This window comes from Choloepus didactylus, chromosome 9, assembly GCF_015220235.1.
Source record: "Choloepus didactylus isolate mChoDid1 chromosome 9, mChoDid1.pri, whole genome shotgun sequence".
NCBI classification, from domain to species: domain Eukaryota; kingdom Metazoa; phylum Chordata; class Mammalia; order Pilosa; family Megalonychidae; genus Choloepus; species Choloepus didactylus.
Genome location: NC_051315.1, coordinates 110,515,514 through 110,535,766, shown reverse-complemented (window position 1 = coordinate 110,535,766; position 20,253 = coordinate 110,515,514). Strand labels below are relative to the sequence as shown.

At 43.2% G+C, this 20,253-nt stretch overlaps 1 pseudogene; it reads right to left on the bottom strand.

Moving 5' to 3' along the window:
• Positions 1-17,581: 17,581 nt before the first annotated feature.
• LOC119543828 lies at positions 17,582-19,529 on the bottom strand (annotated as a pseudogene).
• Positions 19,530-20,253: the final 724 nt, after the last annotated feature.

The window sequence follows — 20,253 nt, the reverse complement described above, 5'->3', positions numbered from 1 at the left end:
GCTCTATGTTTGGGCTGTGTTCCCACTTATGAGTTAACTGATCAAATTGAAGAATAAACCTTGAAGGGCAGAGGGGTGGTGACTCAATGTGAATTCTGAGTCTGACCAAACGCTCTACATCTCAACGGGTTGTTCTCAAGTGGTGGATGCCACTTCTGCTCGGCAGAACACCCAGGGCTTATAAGAGTCACATCGAACCTCAGGGGAACTTCCCTCATGCTGACCAATGACATAGAAAACTGTGCCGGTGAACGCAAACTATAGGCAGCAACTATCTCTGCAGTGACGCAGCTCAGGACCTCATCGTCCGACGCCAGGAAGGCAGCATGTTCCTTCAGGAGTCTTGTTCCCTTCTGCTCCTTTCTGCTCAGTCTCTCTAGCAGCCATTTATAGTCCCCAGAATCTTGGAGTTAGCACAAGCTGTTTCAGTGCCTGCTGGTCACCGCTGGAGATCTGCTCTTCACTAAGAGATGGATGTTGGAGAAAGAGGAGGCAACCCTCCAAGGCACCCCAGGATCAGACCTACAAAGATATATTTGGGGAGTGTAGTTCAGGGAGGGGTGATGACAGAACAACACAGAAAAGACTTGGAGGTCAGATGTCCTTTATAAGGACACCCACCATCGTTAACTGAGGATGAACTCTGTGTCAGGTGACGCTATTATGATTATTGTTTACGGATGAAGAAAGACTGAGTAACTAGTCCAAGGTTACACAGCTCAACAGAGGTTCACACTCCTGCAGGATGTATCTATCTCCCTGGGGTTGAATCCTTCTCTAGTCTCTGGAACAGAATTTAGGACATGGGTCTTAAAAGTATGAATGTGCTTGCAAGGAAACTGGAAGCTATCCAGACTCTTCCTAGAAATCTGGGAAAATCTAGGTATACATCTCCCCAGTATTCCACCAAGCAGGAGATATGAGACCTGAAGTTGGTTTATGATTTCCTCATCTGTAGTCTCACTTGACCTTCCAGGAGCCCTGCAGAGTAGGGTGGGCTTGTGACAGCACCCCTGAGATGAGGGAACTGAGACCTGGCACAGGCCAGCGACTTGCTCAGGGCCCCACTGCAGGTTGGTGACTGGCCTGGGATAAGAAACCGGGTCTCTTAATTCTTTGTCTTAATTTCCTGTTCAGCACACAAGGCCTCTTGGGAAGAGAGCACTGACTTGGGCAGTGGGACTCAGGGGTGCTGGCTTCCCAGACACAGGGGTCTAGACCTCGGGGCCTTTGAGCTCCTGGGAGTTCCATGCAAATCTGTGCACAGGGACCCCACACCTATGGTTTCAGTCCTCATGCAGGTTCAAATGGCAGGTTGGCGGGATTTATTCTGCACTTAAGGCCTGGTGTGGAGAGGCATGGGCTTTCCCACAGAAACCACAGCCATGAGCCATCTCGGGGCTGAAAGACAGGCAGGAGGGCCAAGCTTCAAACCTGAGCTGCCCTTCAAGCCATTGCTGCAGCCTGGCTATCCTGGGGCAGCTGGAGACATGGAGAGCCCCTGGTAGGGAGCCCTGGGTGAGGGTTTAATGGCATTTGCATGGGGTTTCATGCCACATAGGCATGGAGTGGCTTAGATTTCTGAGAAATGATTCCACCGGGTCTGGATGGCTTAAGGGAAGTCTTGTCTGGAGGCAGAGGCACAGATGTAATGATTTTTAGATTTTTTTTTTTCTGATTAAATTACACCCCCCCCGCCCGCCATTTTGGATTTCTGCCTAAAAACCACCGTAGTTAAATGCCTGTGATGCAACACTTCAATTATTTATCTTAGCTCTTCTCTGCTACTCCCTTCTTCTGGCCCTGTCATGACTTGTTTCTATTTTTCTAACCCCACTGATTAATTGTGTGACCTTAGGTAAGTGTCTTGCATTGTAGACTGTAATAACTAGAGTTTGGGTTGTGCTGTTGACAGATCTGAGTTTTAATCTCAGCAAGCATGCTCTAGCCAGCTGTGTGAACTTGGGCAAATTACTCTATCTGAACCTTATTCTGCTGTAAAATGGGAATAATGGTGTCTAACTCACCTAGTTGTTATGGAGATATAATGAGAACCTGTAAGTTCTTAGAATGGTAGAGGGTCTCAGAATCTGCTGGAGTGAGGCAATTTTGTGAAAGAGGAAGAGAGAATCTACTGAATGTGGAGAAGACAAGATTTCTGACCTTGATTTTAGTGACAACATGATCAAGTCCCTGTGATGTGACACATGACTCTGAGGATTAGCAGATGTGGTTTTGTGGTCAGTGCCCATCCTGGAATGTGGGGTTTTGAGTGCACAGTGATGACAGCCGCTGGTGTGTGTTATGGGATAATGGAGGTATCTGTGATTCCCCAGGGTCTGGGATTCCCAATAATTTAAGCACCTAGGGTAGCAGGAAGCTGAAGGGCTAATCTGCTATGTGGGATGGTCTGAGACAGTACTGGGAGGCAGGAGAATGGAGTTATGTGGCATTTGTCTTTGTGGGAGCAGAAGTGGTATTGTATGATCCCTTAAATGAAATCTAAGAAGGTGAGGGAAGCCAGGAGATGGAGTACTTTGAAGCTCTGTCAGAAGAAGGTTTAACTTAGGCGGAAAGAGGCTTGGGTCAAGGCAAAGAATTCGGCAGAGTATGGGGAAAATGGAGTATGGGGGGAGGTGGATGGGATAATAGAATTCCACCAGATTTGCTGATGAGAACTCAGTCACCACAAAGAACATCATAAAGTATCTTATTTGTTTAATTTTTTCATTGTTTTTGTTGTTTCAGACAGCAGCCCTCAAACCAGTATACCAGACTTAACTCAGCCTTGACAAACACTTGGCACCAGATGATGTATCTTGACATTGTATCCCCTCTGAGCCCCGCTGCCCAGGCAGATGGGAAATTGGAAACTGCTCTGGATATGAGACCATGAGAACTGTAAGAGAGAGCACCATGGGTGGGGCAGGGTTTGGGGTAAGTTTCTGGCATAGCTCAGGCACCAGCTCTCTTGCCCTTGGGGACATCTGGTGGCCATGACCTTCTCACAGCCTCCTGGTACAAAGCTGCTATGGAAAGAAGAGCAAATGACTGGTGACTTGCATTAGCGTCCTGTGTCCCTACTTGATCTTTATGATTTCTAAGCAAGTCACCCTAAGCCATCTGGACCTGGGATGGGATTTTCCAGGGAAAAGCATATTGGGTGTTATTCATTTAGGTTTAACTTGTAAAAGGGATTGATTTCATAACACCTCTCAGAAGTCTGGTAAGCAATGGCGTCTATTCTCCTGTGAAGGGAGATAGCTTTTTTCTTGTGCGCAAGGATAGAACTTGAAAGAGACTTTGGGTACTATCACCCACTAATGTCTTCTTTTTTATCTGGCACAGCAGGAAGAGTTTGGCCACCTGTGGGCCCTTGTTTGAGGCTTAGCTCTAACTGATGTGAAGTGTGTAGTGTTACTGCAACCCCTACCAGATGGAGATTTTGGAATTTGAGGTCCTGGATTCAAGTTCTGGCTTTGTTATAGTGGTCTGGGCCTCAGCTGATTCATCCATAGAGGAAGAAAAATAATAAAATCTACCTCAAAAGTTTGTTGTGAAAATTAAAATGTGAAATGTAAAAGATGAGAAGTCATAAGCACGGGAGAAGAACCTTAAACATGTCATCATATCTTTCATCTTGGTCTCAACAAGTCTTCATATTCTGGGCTGGGGGTTCTAGTAGTGCTGTTAACAGGGTTGCTAATGAATGAAAGGACCTGGGGTATTAAGTGGGTGATCTTCTGCAGACCAAGTATTAGTTTCCTGTGGCTGCTGTACCAAATCACCACAAACTCAATGCCTTTAGACAACAGAAATTTATCCTCATGTGGTTTTGGAGGCCAAAAGTCTGAAATCAAGGTGTCAGCAGGGCTGAGTTTCATCCCAAGACTCTAGGGGAGACGCATTCCTTATCTCTTCCGGTTTCTGGTGGCCCCAGGCCTTCCTTGACTTGAGGCTGCATAACTGTTATCTCTGCCTCACTCTTCAAGTGGCCTTTTCCTCTGTGTCTGTATCTTCTATTCTTCTCTCTCTTATAAGGACACTTGTCATTGGATTTAGGGTACATCTGCATAATGCAGGATAATCTGGTCTAAGATCCTCAAAGTAATCACATCTGTAAAGACCCTTTTTCCAAATATGGTCACATTCATAGGTTCTTGGGTTGGGGGGGTTGTTAAGATCCTAAAATCATTTTGGGGGCCACCAAATGGGGGCCCTCAGTGTGGGGGCCACACACCCCACCAAGAAAATGCAACTCTGCTCAAATGTACATTACCTGCAAATTAAATATTATACACATTCTCTGAACTGGAAACATCCAACTTAAAATAGGTGTTATAAGAATAGCCAGTGGTGCAGGGTCTTCTACACCCTTGGATGGTATCAGAAGGGAACTTGGTCTAAGGGGCTGATTGGCAAAGGCATAGGAAGGTGTCTGACCTGGAGTCTGCTGCCAATACCTCCTTTTCCCCCTTAGAGGATGATGCATGTCACGGTCCCCCTTTATTTCTTGTCTTTCACTTTCCATAGCTCGGTGAAATATTTTTCTCCAGTATCATTTTTTTAAATGCATTTTTAAATTGTGAATTTTAACATATATACATAACAGTGATAATTTTCAAAGTACGATTTAACAAGTAGTTAGAGAGAAAATTTCAAAGAATATCATGGGTCACAGTTCCACAACTTCAGCTATTTCCATTATTTTAAAATATAACATACATACAGAAATGTGTTAACTTTCAATGTATAGTTCAACAAGGAGGTATACAGGTAATTTCAAAAGTTGTTATGGGTTATAGTTCCACAGTTTCAGTTCTTTCCTTATTATGCAATATAGCGTATATACAGAAAGGTGAAGACTTTCAAAGCACTATTCCACGAGTAGCTTTTGTCTTTATGGGAAATAGAGCAAATTTCAAAGGATGTTATAGGTTACAGTTCCACCATGTCATTTACCTCCTTCCAGCTATTCCAACACCCTAGCATCTAAAAAAAATATATATATTTATATATATTTATATAAAGTTTCAGTATTCATAGACCTTTGCTAAATCTTGTCCTGTTTGTTGCTACCCCTTCCTCTCACTTAATCTCTTTCTCCATCTTCAGGGGTATCTAGGCATATTGAAAGGATGTGTTGACAGTTTGGGGAAGGGGGCTGCATCTGATTGTTGTTCTTTAAGTGGCTGTTGCTTCTGGGTTTTAGGACTTGTCTGGCATAGGAACACTCTGGTGGATTTAAGTTTCTGAGAGACAAAACTTAACGAGTGAATCTTTTATAAAATATCAGGTAGGGACCTAGGTATTTGGGGACTACTATTGGTAAGGGCATGGCATACTGTGGCCATTTGGAATGTCTAGCTGGAGCTTGCATAAGGATATCTCCAGCATCATTTATGACATCATTTGTGGTCTTTCCATGTTACTTTCAATACTTGCTCATCTACCCCAGTTGTTTCTACCCTGTCTGTTTCCTACTCTCTCTTTTTTATTAACTGACAGTGATTATGGTTGATCTTATCTCACAAAGGCAACCAAAAGAAAAGGAACTCTCATGATACTCTTATCAAACAAATGAAAGCAGTTATCAAGTAAAATTGGATATAGTTAAGAAATAAAGAAAAGAATGACAATGCCCATAGTAGTGGGAATGTGGGGAAAGAGTCACTCCTGACTTGGTGGAAGTATAATTTGGCCCAACCCTACTGGAAGGCAATTGGATATATGTATCAAAAATTAATATAGCTTATCTAGTAATTTTACATTTAGGAATTTATCCTAAAGAAGTGATGAGGCAAATTCACATAGTTAATATATGCAAGATATAAAGCTTATTACAATATTGTTTATGATACCCAAAATCGGAAACACTGTAAATTTTCAATAATACAGATTTGTTGAAAAGATTATGGAATATACATATGATGATAGACTACATAGCCGTTTAAAATTAGGACCTAGTTTTCTGAAATGGATGTTATTGATATAATTGAGAGGAGGAAAAAAAGGTTACGAAAATGTTTAATTCCGTTTTTATAAAAAGAAAACATTAAAAAGTACATAGAAAAGAATCTGGAAGTTATGCACACTTTATGGGTGGACAGATTAAAGGATTTTGACAAAAGCTTTTCCAGTTAATTGAATTTTGGGTTTTTCCTAAAACAAACAGAGATGGCTTCTTTAATAAAGATATCACACATATTTTAAATAGACTCAAGACCATTAACTTTAGACTTAAAAAATACTCAGCTGACATTTCCATCAGAATCTCAGTCTCTTCCTTTAATTCCTCTGTAAACTAGATCTGCTTCTCAGAATTTTAGAAATGTAAAAAACAAATATTTTTATGGCAATGTTAGTGACTAATCTTGTGCTGAATTACTGATATTGCCAATGATAATAATCTCTTCCTCTACTCTTTTTCATTAACAGCATTTTTACCTCTTTTGGGCTAAATTTTTTTTAATGGACTGCCCAGGACCAAGCCACCATTTATGTCGGTGCTTTTACAGACAAATACATTCTCAGCACCAAAGCAATTCACTTACAAGAGCATTTTCTAATCACTTCTAAAAAGTAGGTTTCTTCCAAACCTATTTTTGAGTGTGGGACTGCTTACATTTGAAATGTAGACTAAGGAGGATTCCTTAATCACTGCTGTCTGTCTCCCAATCAGGTTGCCTCTACAATAGCATTCCAAAATGGGAATTTAAGAGCCAGAAAATCTTTGAAATAATTTCACCCGCAATGGAGACAAAGGAGGTCAAAGAGAGGAAGTGACATGCCCAGGATCTTCCTGCTGGTTAGAGTTTGAGGCCAGCCAAGGCTGTCTGGTGGTGGGAATATTTGTCCATATATGTGGGGGGAAGGAGTCTCTGACATTTAGTGTGGAAAGGAGCTACTGATTCAACACTGCACTGCATTTTCCTTTTCCCTGCTCACATGACACCCCACCTCCTACTGGTACTGAGAATTCAGATTCAGACGCCCCAGACATCCTAGGCCCCTGCACTGGGAATTACAAAAAAGGGTCACACTGCATTCCTTTTACATTCCAGTTGGTTTTCCTTCTCCATCATCTTGGAGTTCATTACAAGGACCATGCCTCTTCCCCTGCAAGTAGGGTGAAATCAGATCGAACAAACAAACTCCATGGACTCCAGAACTGCAAATCGCTTAAAAGCTGATCAGACCCACAGAAGGGTGCAGCTGTGAAGGACAGGGCTTCTGTGACCAGAGAGCAAGCCGCCTTGGGAGACTTGGTGCCTGGCGCAGCAAATGAAGGAAGGTGGGAGTCTACAGAGTGGGGACTAACCTTGTGAACACCACCGCACCCCCTTGCAGCTCTTTTTCAAAAGACTCTTCCTCTTCTCAGTGCAGAGGGATTGAGTAGGGTGTAAGTTAGCAGGTGGCTAGGGATGGAAACAGATGAGTAGAGACCAGGCTGAAGAAAAGTTGACGGAGTCTTGGTCTTGTTTTCTTTTTTGCGTGACTTGTCTTTCTCGGCTGCGGCTCTGGAGAGGAAACAAACATTGAAACCCCATCAGGAAGGCAGCTGTATGCATCCCGTTCAGTCTGGCTGGAAGGAACCACTCCTGGAAATTAGCTGAAGGGCAGAGGCTCATTTCCTGTCCTCTGGCGCCCTCCCAGTCCTGCCACCCCCATCTCCACTTCCCTTGGCTGCCTCTGAGCCCCGTTCCTGGAGGGCTTTTGGAATTGGGCTTGGGCACCTGTAGCTTAGCTCTCTCTCCCAGAGGGAGTTTAACTTGTCCATGAGAAATGAGTCAGCATGCAGAGCCTAAAGCTATGAGACACTTCCGTTCCGACATCTGGAGTCTTCTGGATGGTCCAGAGAGGCTTATTTTTTGGTGGGGGGAAATTGTAAGGCCCAGGATTGGGCATTTTGGCTTCTGGCTTGGCTAAGCATGTTTGCCAGAGCTATATTGTTAAAAACAGGAAGATCGTTGGCCCAGACAAGCCATTATCCGAACACTTGTTAAAATGCAAGGTTTCATTTATGGCTTGGCCGTGTTGAGTAGAAGAGCAAGATGGGAAAGCAAGTTGGGAAGATGAGGTGAAGAATCTGAAAGATTTGGGCTGGAGAACAGGACAGTTTAAGATAAAGCTAGGGTGGGGTGGAGTGGGGTGGTCTAGACTGAGTCACTCTCTTCCAACTGCCAAAGACGTTTGAATGGGACTCCAGTGAAGGGAATGAGGGAAGATATTTTCTTGCCTTCAGTCTCCATCTGCTGAGGAGAACAGAGTAAGAATCAGGAAGAAATCCCTGTCTCTTAAAGTCATGAGACGTTGCAGTCAGTGTCCAATGGAATTTTCTCTCCCAAAGACACTTTTAAGAAGGAAAGACTCCCTTCTGGCACAGCTGGTTTGGTTGTAGTCCTGCAGAGAGGTAGAGGGATAAATGAGAAGACACAGGGCTGGGGGCACTTGTCATGTTGGTTACTTGTCATTCCAACCTAGGAGAATTCACCATTGTGTGGTCTAGAGCATCTTCACAGAGGTCTAAGGTCCAGATCCCTATTTTCCCAGAATCCTGGAGACTAGGCCATAGCATGTGATTTAATACAGGTTTATGGGATGCTCCCACTAGAGGACTTTGAGTCTCCAGAGGTTTGACAGAAAGAATCAGGGGCTGTGTAGGACTCATTCTGGTAGTGGTGGCACCCAGAATCCAGGGTCCCTCAGTAAAGATGGAAATGATAGCAGTGGTGGTATCCCAGGACAAGTGGCAGTGGAATGCCACCTAAGCAGATGACTTCTGTTTCATGAACTTGGTGCTTCTCCCTTGATGAATGGGATTCTCCATCCTTCCTGTTGGTTCTGTGAGCTACCTCATGTTGTTCCATTAAATTTCTTTTCTGAGGAAGAAAGGAAAAGAATGACGTGTAGTTTATTTCTGCTTTTTGTCACTAAGAACCCTGACTGCTATATCCCTGGAAGACTTAATCTTTTCAGGAACATAAACTTTCATTCCCAAGAAATAATGTTTCTTAACCTGTTCTTCTTTCCAGATAACCTTCTGGGGGAACTTGTCATTGGAGGCTCTGATTTGATCCTATGTTCCCAAATGTAAGGTGGGCTTCTGAGAGTCTAGGTGGTATGAACTATGTATTTTAGGATCTCTATAGTTTTCCTTGTGGTGGTGGTGTCTTCATAATGGAAATGAATTAATCTTAACTTGTCACTTTTACTGACTCCTCACCAAACAGGAATTTATGGAAATTGGCAGTGTGTAATTCAGAATCCCAGATTCCACCCCAAGTGCCACAAAAAGATGATTCAACCAAAGACACATCAGCTTCCACTTCCCTGGATAATACCATCGTATGTTTGTGTGGTGCCTTTAGCTTTTCAGTCTGCCATTTAGTCGAGCCTCTCATCAGATCTGGGAGGGAGGTAGGCATGGAACAGAAGTTGCAGTGAACTTTTCTGAGCCTCTTTTGCCTCATCTATATAGTGGGACTAAGCGTGAGAGGCCAGGCCTTGTGATTAAGCTCTGTCCCTTGTCCTGCAGAACTTGAATGTGGTCGGGACACGCTCTTACATACAGTGCATTCACCGAGCTAGAAAGCTGAGGAAAATCACATAGGGAAAAATTAAATGGAGGCTCTTTCTCAGAAGGAAGTAACTCAACTATCCTGGTTCTGGGGAATAAAGAACATCCATAAATGACCCACAGGACAGCTATAGTTCCTTCTTTCTTCTACCTTCTTCCTCTCCTTCCTTCATCTGTCTGTTCACAAACCTGCTCCCCACTTGATTGTGTTCTTTGCTGCCTTCCTCACTATTGTAGCCCAAACACCTAGAATGGTTCTTGGTACATCTTGTTATTGAACAAAAAGTTGACTTAATTTTCCTTCTTCCTACCCCTAATGGAGGAGGTGATGAATTTGGAAGGGAAAGTAGGGACATGGAAAGCAACATGGAGAGTGGACAGAAGCATGCCTTTAGAGTCAGACAGGCCTTGTTTAACATCCTGTATTTGCTTCTTACTCACAGAATGATCTTGAGCAAGTGATACAGCAAGTGTACTGTTGGAGCTTTTGTGATTGCAAGTGGTAGACTCCCAACTCAAACTGGCTTAAGCACCAAAGGGAATTTATTGGATCATGTTTCTGGGAAAAATGGGGTGGTGCTTCCATCAGGCATGTTAGATTCACAAGGCTCAACACTGCCATTATCCTGCTTCTTTCACTTCTATTTTTTTTTTGTTTGTTTGTTTTTGGTGGTTTTGCTAAAATGTCATCCTCAAATGTCTGAGTGCTTGCCCACTTACATGACACCCACATGTGAGCCTTCTTTCACGTGTACTGCTATGTTCTGCTATCATCTGTCATCTCTTTTCCATCTTGAGACTATCAGGGGATCTCAAAGGGCCTGGGTTCCTGTGATCCTGATCCTAGAACCATGGGACAGAGTGAGAGATGGCATTTTCTGAGATCCATCTCACCTCCTCACACCATTTAACCTTTTTTCCCCTTTTTTGCACTCTCTTCTAACTGGGCCAACTCCCAGTGATGTGGCAGGAGAGCTGGGTTGATTGCTAATGTGGTGATTGGAAACATAGGTGGGGTGGAGTGTTAGGGGAGAGGGAGGTGGCTGATTGGGGAGACACAGCCCATCCTGCCGGGCCAGCTGGGGTGGTATCTGAGGCTGGGATCTGGAGACAGCTCTGTCTCCCATCCAGATTTTTGCAGCAGGAACAAAGTGACCTGGGCCTGGTCTCCCCAAGCCCCCCACGCAAAGTGGTTTCTGTCAAGTGTTGTAATGTGAGAGCCTCTCTGGAGGCCGAGGCCTTCACGGTTAGCTGCAAGTTGTTCGACGCCCTTCTTTCATTTCCAATCTTTTCAGCAAGTGGATTGGCTTCCAGATTGACAGCCTTGGAAATCGGACTCCTCTGTTTGTTGGACAAACAGGTATTGCCTATGAGCTGCAAGTGGAGGCAGAACATGGCGTTCAAGGCCGACTCCTGATTTTCCATGGTTTGGGGTGGATGTGGGAGGGTGAGGGAATATTTGGAAAGCCCAGAGAAATGATGTCTATAACCAAAAATTAATAACGATTATGCAAAATCAAACACCTGCTTGAACTTCCCTCTTAATAAGATGTTTCTAAAGTTAAGTGGCTAGAAAGCGACATTTGAATGATTTGAGTTCTAATGTGTCCATCATGCTGGGGCTGCCCTCCACTGACAGTTTGTTGTAAAGCAAAGGACCTGTTTATGCCACTATTTAGGGTATAAGTAATAGCTACAGGAGAGCCCTTGCTTATGAGCCCTACCTTCATACCTCCTTCCCAGTCGTGCATTTGAGAATCTGGTAAAATTGCTGCTAGGGTTTCAAGTAGATTGTATTATTTAATTCTTATTTCAGGAAGAAAGACAATAGTAACAAAAGTAACTATGGTTTAAGCCTACCATGTGTCAGATGCTTTATATGTAATCTCTAATCTCCAAAATAATCTTGTAGGGAGGTGTCATTACCGTCATTTTATGGATGAAGAGCCTGAGCACTGAGATTAGGAGAAGTTGTCACTTGCCCAAGTTCATATGACTTGGAAATGATGAGGCCTGCATGTTGCACGCCATGTCAAGTGTGTGCTCCACCAGGCTGCCCTGAGCAGACTCTTGCTCTCCATCCTCCTGCAGACCCAGAATAGGTCAGCGCCTGGGAGGAGAGGTGTCCACTGCTCACTCAGCTCTTATCTTCTTCAATGCATAATTCTTGACTGCAGTCTTTTGCCTTGATCTACTACATGACTGGGAGGGGGAATGAATTAACTTGTCTCCTTGATCTAGGAAGTTTGAGAGTGGCTGGGAAGAGGATGAGAGGGTAGGGACCAGGGGCAGAGATGGGAGGTGAGAATGAGCTGTGGGTCTTCGGAGAAATGTTTGAAGACATTTCTCAAGGTGAGGGGCACATAAACTTGGTCTTTCTGATGTTCTTAGAGATGATGGATGTATGGTGTATGGAACTCTCTTCAAAAATTAAATTTATAGCTATTAAAAGTTTCTGATTTCCCTGGAAAACACTGGTCTACAGGGCCCAGTCGTATCTATCCACGATCTCTGGGTTGTAAGAGAAAAGCATCTCAGAACTGCTCAGTTGCCCTTCTGGCCAGCACCAAAGGTCCTGGTGTTCCCAGGAATTTGGGGAAAATCTCCTGTAGGCCGTGAGGCTCAACAGGACTGGGAGGAGTCAAGGGAGCCCGGGGAAACATAGAAATGTGAAGCCTTCAGCCAGGAAGAGGTCCTGGGCCAGGAGCTCAAAGACAGTGTTGGAGATGGTTCCAAATCTAGAGCCTGGAGTCAGCATCACCATGAGGAGACAATCTCCTCGATGCTTGCCACACTTCCTTTGGGTAGCTGTGAAAGACCTTTCTCCATCTGGCTCTGCCACTTTATCAGAATCAGATCCTGGGTTCTGCTCCACATCTAGTGCTACTTCCCAGCCCCAGACATTCCCACTACACCAACCTGACATGGCCATGGTCCCCTTATTTAGTGGCGAGAGAGAGAGAGTAGATTCAGGGATGGTAAAAGCAAAAATAATGCTCCCCAGAGGGCATACCCTGCACCAGGCACTATGTGACGTGCTCTTCCTACATTCACTCTACTCCTCTGCAAAGTATGTCCATTTTACCAAGATTCAGAAAGAGGAAGTGACTTGCTTAGGGTCACACAGCTAACAACAGAGTCAGTATCCAAATTCAGATCTGTTAGTCTCCAAAACCTGTGGCAGAGAGGAAGATGTTAAAGCTGTTAAAGGCCTTAAGTCATAATTACCAGCATCACTGCCCAATTACTCCTATTCTTGCTGTGCTCAGCAGGGCTCCAGGTACTGGGTACTGTTATTCCCAGATGGGGAAGCTAAAGTGTAAAGTGTAATTACATGAAACATTTACTGTCACAGAGCAGATGGACAGATGAACCTGAAACAGAATGTGGGTGGTCCATTAATTCACCACCTCCTTGTAAAAACTGCTGAGGGATCCAATTGATTTCATGAAAAATATCAACTCAGGGGAACACATCAGTCAACCTGATAAAGATGTCAAACATGATGAAGCATATTTGTCTAGTGAGCCAAGAGGGAAAAAATGTGGGTGGGTGGGTGGGGTATCAGAATGCTGGCTTGAGTGATGTTCATGTTCATAGCATAACAGAATGCAGAGTTGCAAGAGTTCTGAAGGTCAAATGGTCTAGTCCACCACCACATCCCCTGGCAAGTAGCTGTCTAGCCCCTGCTGGGATACTCACAGGGCCAGGAACTCACTGTTTCTAGAGGCAGCCAATTCTGTCTCTGGACATTTCTGACTTCCTAGATGTTGGGATAGATGAAGTAGAACTTCACTGTTCTCAGAATGAGACCTTTTAGTGCCAATGAGGTCACTTTGATAATAAGATACAGGGGGAGTGCAAAATGGCCCAGTTACTTTGGAAAACAGTTTGGCAATTTTTTATAAAGTTAAATATATGCTTACCATACAACCCAGCAAGCCAGTTCCTTGGTGTTTACCCAAGAGTAATGACAACATATGTCCGCACTAAAACCTGGATGTGAATGCTTCTTCCATAATCATCAAGAACTGGAAATAACTCAAATGTCCACCAGTTGGTGAATGGATAGACAAACTGTAGTGTACCCATAGCATGGAGTACTACTAGTCCAACAAGAAAGTGAAACAAGAGACTGATACATGCAGTATCACGGATGAATCTCAAATGCCTTATGCTAAGTAAAAAGAAACCAGATTCAAAAAACTACACAAGTTATGATTTAATTTATATGATATTCTTTAAAAAAGCAAAGCAATAGGAACAGAAAACAGATTGGAAGTTGCGAGGAGCTGGGAATGGGGAGAGGTGTTGACTAAGAGACATGAAGCCATGTTTTGGGGGTGATGGAAATGGTCTATATCTTTGTGGGAGTGATTCTACAACTATGTGTGTTCATGAAAATTTATTAAATTTTACAATTTTTTGCCCTCTAGCAGCTTCTGTCTATTGTTACCATTCCTTTCTTCTGGCACCATGCTGAATAAATCTAATGCCTCTTCTATGTGACAGGACTTCAGATACGTATTTGGATATAGTGGTCATGTCCTTCTGGAATCTCCTAGCTAGACTGCCTTAGCAAGAATGCTGTGTCTTCTGGGAAGATTGCATCTGGCATCCTGTGTTGAGATGTGGACTCTTCATGTAAGAAGTTTGTAGCAAAGAGAGAGGAAAAACTGGTTCTCAGAGGAGAACAAGCAGGAACTCCTATTCCATATTGTAGGAAGAATAGGGGCCCGCCTCCAAACCTGCCTCCTTCCTCTGCAAAAACATCTAGAGAAACAATCTAGCATTGCTGGGTCAATATTGAGCAAAATAACTCCTTCTCATTAGAGAATCTGGACTGAAATGATACTGCCCATGGAAGTTCTCCAGGGAGTTATTGACTTTTTTGAATAAATTATTTCTATTTTTTGGTCCCAGGATGGATTTAGCATCTCTGAGGAATATCAGCTTGTGCTGGTTTTTGTGTGGAAGCCCAAGGAAGGAGAAGCCGTGGTTTGAATGAAGGAAACATCCAAGACACATGGGGGAAAAACCCCAAACCAAACAAAAACAGAGAAGCATGATGTACCCAACCCTTCTCAAAGCACATGGAAATTGGCACTGTGTGCAATTCTGGTGCTCAATCAAGGTTGAAACATAACCCAAACATTGGCGAGTCCGTGAGCCAACTCCCTGCATTTCTGGAATGGTCTCACTGAGAATTAGAAATACGTTTTATCAATCTGAACTCCCTTTATTCTTTACCACACAGGCTGCCTCTCTCATCTTGTGCTGGACAAGACCCACCTGATTCTGAGCACAGCTGGAGACTCCCTTTTCTCCCCCTCCAGAACTTGTTTTGGGGAGGGCCCTGTGTTTATTCAGAAGAAATATTTTGAGTCATTATGGGTGGAGGGTGATACCCAAGGGTCTCCTCAAGTAACAAAAGATGCCCTTGAAACTGCTAGGCATAGGACAAGGAGGGGGGGTTTTGTGGTCCTGAGAAAGGAGAGTGGGGAGAGTAAAAAGAAGAAAGGAGATAGGAGAGTCCTTGGAATGCTCAAAGTGATCTTTACTCCTGAAAGATTTAATATAAAGTGAATAAAATCAAGAATGGCTGGTGGGTATGTACTTAGGGTTGAGTGTGCTGCAGAAGGGGCTGAGCTGGAGTGGGAGAGACCAGAGACTGCCAGCAGGGATGCAAGAGCTGAGAAAGCAAGAAGGTCCCAGCAGAGTTGCATTTGTTTTCTCGTTTATTTCTCCCATTAGACTTGAACTCCTTCCTTTGGGGGCTATATCTTTCTTCTCTTTGTAATTCCAGTGCCTAACACATTACCTGAAACATAGAAGGCTTTCAGCCTATGTTATTCAAAGGAAAGAAGGGTGGAAAGATAGTCCTTGCAGTAAAATCTTTTAATTTTGCATGTAATAAAGATAACTGGGAATGCCCAGCAACTGCAAAGTCCCTATATTGATTTCTTTAAAGTCTTCTGATTTATTCAAAGGAGAATGGAATCAGTTAAAACTTTCGTTTTCCTGTAAACATTGTCTCCTTTACCTTGGCAGTGTCCCTTCTTCAAGCCTAGCCCAGATGCACCTGCTCCATGAAGCCTCTTTGTGCCTCTAAATGGGCATCGTGGCACATGATCTAGAATCATGGATAAGTAAAATCAAGGACAGATCTTAATGTCACTTAGAAATAGTCTTGTCTCTGGACCTTTCTTATGTCACTTAACAGGCTCTATCTTTTTTTTTTTTTTGGTTTTGGTTTTATAAAATGTGCTTTACTTTAAAATGAGGCCTCTCTGGGCCTGTCAACATAGATGTATGTTCCATACATGAATAAACCTAAGTTAGAAACATGAAACATGATGGCATGAATCAGCACTGGAAAGTGCTTTGCAAATGTTTTACAAGAAATAAATATTACTATTTCAAACCACAATGGCTTTTCCGGGTAAATGAAAGGCCCTTGTGTTCATTTGAGCACCTTGAATTAGGATATGTAAAATGGGCTGGAGCTCAGTTTTGGTGCAGGAGTTGGGGAGTTGGAGTTGAAGTGGTAGGGATGAAGGGCAAACTTGGAGGGAGGAGAAGAGGGGAGATGGGAGGAGATAATGCAAAAAAGGACTGAGGAGATGGTGAGAGATTGGGGTGAAGGGTGAAGGGGCCAGGGAAATCATGTCCTGGTGATGTCTGAGAGTCAAAGTGATGTTTGTCCATGTTCTTATGATGTAACTCTGCCTCCATCTCTTGCAAATCTTCATGGCTTTTCTTTTCTTTTTTTGAGCAAAGTGATCAATTTCCCCAGGACTTCACAAAAATCTTGGGGCAGGCATTAGACCTTCAGTAGGATGTGGAAGAGGTTTGAGCAATCCTATCTAGAGCTTAAGGAGCAGGGAGGGCCCAGCAGTAATCTCAGTTGCACAACCTATTTAATGTCGTGGAGACTTATATATATATAGACATATTTTTCTTCCCTACACCATCACCTTGAAATTCATGTATTTTAAAACAAGATGGGGCTGGAGATAAATGCCATACACAAACAGTCGAATCTCAACTTTAAAGTACAAAACATCAGTTGATAACCTTCAAAATACAATTAACAAGTAGCCATAGAGCAAACCTCAAAAATGCCCTGGGTTACAGTTCCACCATTTCAGCCATTTCCCTCCAGCTACTCCAATACCCTAGTATCCAAAAAATCTATGTATTTATATAAAGATTCAGTATTCATAATCCTTTGTTAAATCCCCTCTCTCTCTATCTCTATATATCAGTAGGGAAATAGCTGAAACTGTGGAATGGTGGCCCATGACACTCTTTGAAATTACCTATGTAACTACTTGTTGGATCGTACTTTGAAAGTGGTCACTCTTCTGTGTATATTTTATATATCACAATAGGGAAATGGCTGAAATTGTGAAACTGTAACCCATAGCATTCGTTGAAATTTGCTCTCTAATTACTTATTGAATTGTGCTTTGAAAGTTATCACTGTTCTGTACGTATGTCAGATTTCACAATGAAAAAGGCATTTAAAAAATTGAGTGTCTTTCGTGTGATTGTGAAGACCTTGTGGATCACACCCCCTTTATCTAGTGTATGGATGAGTGGAGGAATGGGGATAAAAACTAAAGGACAAATGGGGTGGGATGGGGGGATGATTTGCATGTTCTTTTTTCACTTTTATTTTTTATTCTTGTTCTGGTTCTTTCTGATGTAAGGAAAATGTTCAGAGATAGATTGTGGTGATGAACGCATAACTATGTTATCGTACTGTGGACAGTGGATTGTATATCATGGATGATTGTATGGTGTGTGAATGTATTTCAATAAAACTGAATTTAATAAAAAAAAATTGAGTGTCTTTCATATACTTTTCGTCCTTCTCTTACATGAATTTTGATGATGTCGTTATTGCACAAGAGATCTTTTAGCTAGTGGCCAGAAGGTGAGGAAGAACATCACCAATCTGTTCTGAAGTTGGGAGAATTGAGAGAAAAGATGGTCTTAGTGGTACATGTTCTTATCCCACCAGCTCCCAAGGTAAAGTAAGCTGAAAAATTTTCACACCTCTTTATACAGCCAAATACAAGAATGGTTTGTGGCTCAGAGCATAGTGGAATTCAGGGTTGTGACATTCTAAGGCCATAGGAGAGGATGAATGCTATGATAATCTGTGAGGCAGTCCTACGCAGGTGGCTTTAGTTCTGAAAAGACCCTGCTGGACGATGACATTACTCTGGGTTTTCCTGATGATCAGATATGCTATTTGCTGGGTCATAATGCTAATGAGGGTGGCTGGGTAGTCTGTCCGCTCTAGTATTTCCTCTGACTCCTTGCTCATCCTTGTCCATGGCTGTGTTGCAAATCATTCACACTGTCCTTTTCCCATTTGACTTGGAGGGTAATGGGTATGGCAGGTATAAACCCCTTCTGTGCGTAAATGTTGGCATAAACAATAAAAGCTTTCAGGACTTGAATGAGGCCAGTGTGCAAGCGGACATATGTGGCAAGTTGCTTTTTTACCAGTCTGTCGGTTTTTATGTGGTGAGGCTTCTGCTTCATAATGTCCTTTCAGCTTTCTCACAAGCTAAGGCAGTGGAGGGAATTAGGTCCCAAGTTGATGAACTAGATGATAATGGTACTGTATAATTCAGGGTTCTCTAGGGAAACAGAACTGACAGGAGATAGATATATATTATGTAAATATTATGAGATTTTTAAAATAGGAATTGACTTATACGACTGTGGTATGGGCAAGTCCAAATTCCATTAAGGGCAGGCTGGAAGCTGGAAACTTCGATGAAATTTTTCAGTGGAATTCTCTAGGAGATGCTGGCTGGCTGAAGTAATCATGGAAATTTTCCCTTCTGACTGCTGAAATAGTCACTTCTCTTTTTAAGGCCTTCAGCTGATTGGATGAGATGTCTTTCATTATTGAAGGCAGTCTCCTCAGTTTATTTTAGATGTAATCAGCCATAGATGCAGTCAACTTACTGATGATTTAAATCCACAAAATACCCCTCATGGTCACAGTCAGGTTAGTGCTTGCTTGACCGAACCGCTGGACACCGTCACCTGGCCAAGCTGACACATGAACTTACCCAACACAGGTACCAAAGGATAGGGTGAACCCAACATTAATGTAGCTCAAAAAAGGCAAACTCAGCAATGTTCTTGGCCAGGTGGTGAGCAGTGGTCTTCTTTAGGTTGTCAAAGATTGGGCAGCCTCCTCCACCTCGTCACTGTAGATGCAAAGTCATCCAGTAATACTATGTGGGCTATATTTTTAGTTGCATCAGAATTTGCTATCCCTATGACAATCTTAACTCCATCCTCTGTCACAGCAACAAAGCTATCTTATCTCTGACAGCCCATCACAGTGATCAGCTTCTGCCTGGTTGACATCTAAGCAAAGGTGATTTCTGAGTGGTGGGTTAAGAGCTCATCCAGTTGTTCCTGACTTATATTCTTCAGCTCCATGCTTGTGACTAAAGTGTCATTGTCATCCCACTTTTTAACTTGCTCCACAACAATTTTGAGGCATTTTGCAGTGTCTTCCACTGTCTCTCTGTTGGCTGAAATGTTACCTGTTACATTCTTGACAGTAGCTTTTGCTGTGATTGTGTGATCCCCTGTAACCTGGCATTTGGTAACTGCATCAGACATAGGGGATTGAGGGGGATTGATCATTGACAAGAGGCCCCCAAAAACTGAGGTAGGAGGTGGGAAAGGCCATGGTATCCATGTCAAATGAGTAGATTTCTGGGAGCTTGCTTGCTTGCAGGGAGAGATGACAGAATCTACCATGGGCTTTCCCAGGCCTCCTCACTCCACCAATAGGATTGATTCTGTGCTGATGAAGAAAAGAATGCCAATGGACATGGCATAGGATGGCTCCTAGCCATGGAAGGATCAAGAACTTCCACACCATTGGCTTGAGGAACTTGATCATCGTTGATAATCTTTTGGCATTTTCTTTGAGAGGGTGAGGGTGTTGGGGCTGTCGTAAGCCAGGAACTCTGCAGCTCTTGTGCTGGAAAGACCCATATAATGTTTACACTATATTTCTCTTCCAAATCATTATTCTTGAGATTGTGCACTTCTGGATGATGTTCTTTCGTAGTTCTTTTTTCTGGTGATTCTTTTTGCATTCCAAGCAGCTGTTCGCAGCCCCCTGTAGTTCTTTACCATTCCTTTTGTCGGTTCTCTCTGTCTTTAAATCCCCTGAGCTCTGCTGAGTAAATTTTGACATTTTCTTGCCCATGACGCTGATAACATGGGTGCTGGGTTGGAGTGAGGCTATGCATAGAGTTTTGGGATGCAGGAGTGGTGCAATTCCAAGACATGAGCTACATGGAGGGCCTGGAGCCCATGGGCTCGGCAATGGGAGCTCAAGGTAGGGCACCCAGGGGCCACTTCTGGACACTGATGGAGCATTAGCTGTAGCATGGCCCCTGTGCTGGCATCCTGCAGCCGGATATGTTCAACACCCACTCCTGGTTCAGCTGCTTGGAACTCAAAAAGAATCACCAGAAAGAAAAACTAAGAATTCGAAATAGATATTTGTGAATGAATAAATGACCTCACAATTTGGGATAGGTTCGTGGCCACCACTTGACAGAGTGATGTAGCCACTGACTTGAAGAAAGAAAGCCTGAATGACTGGGCTTCATTAA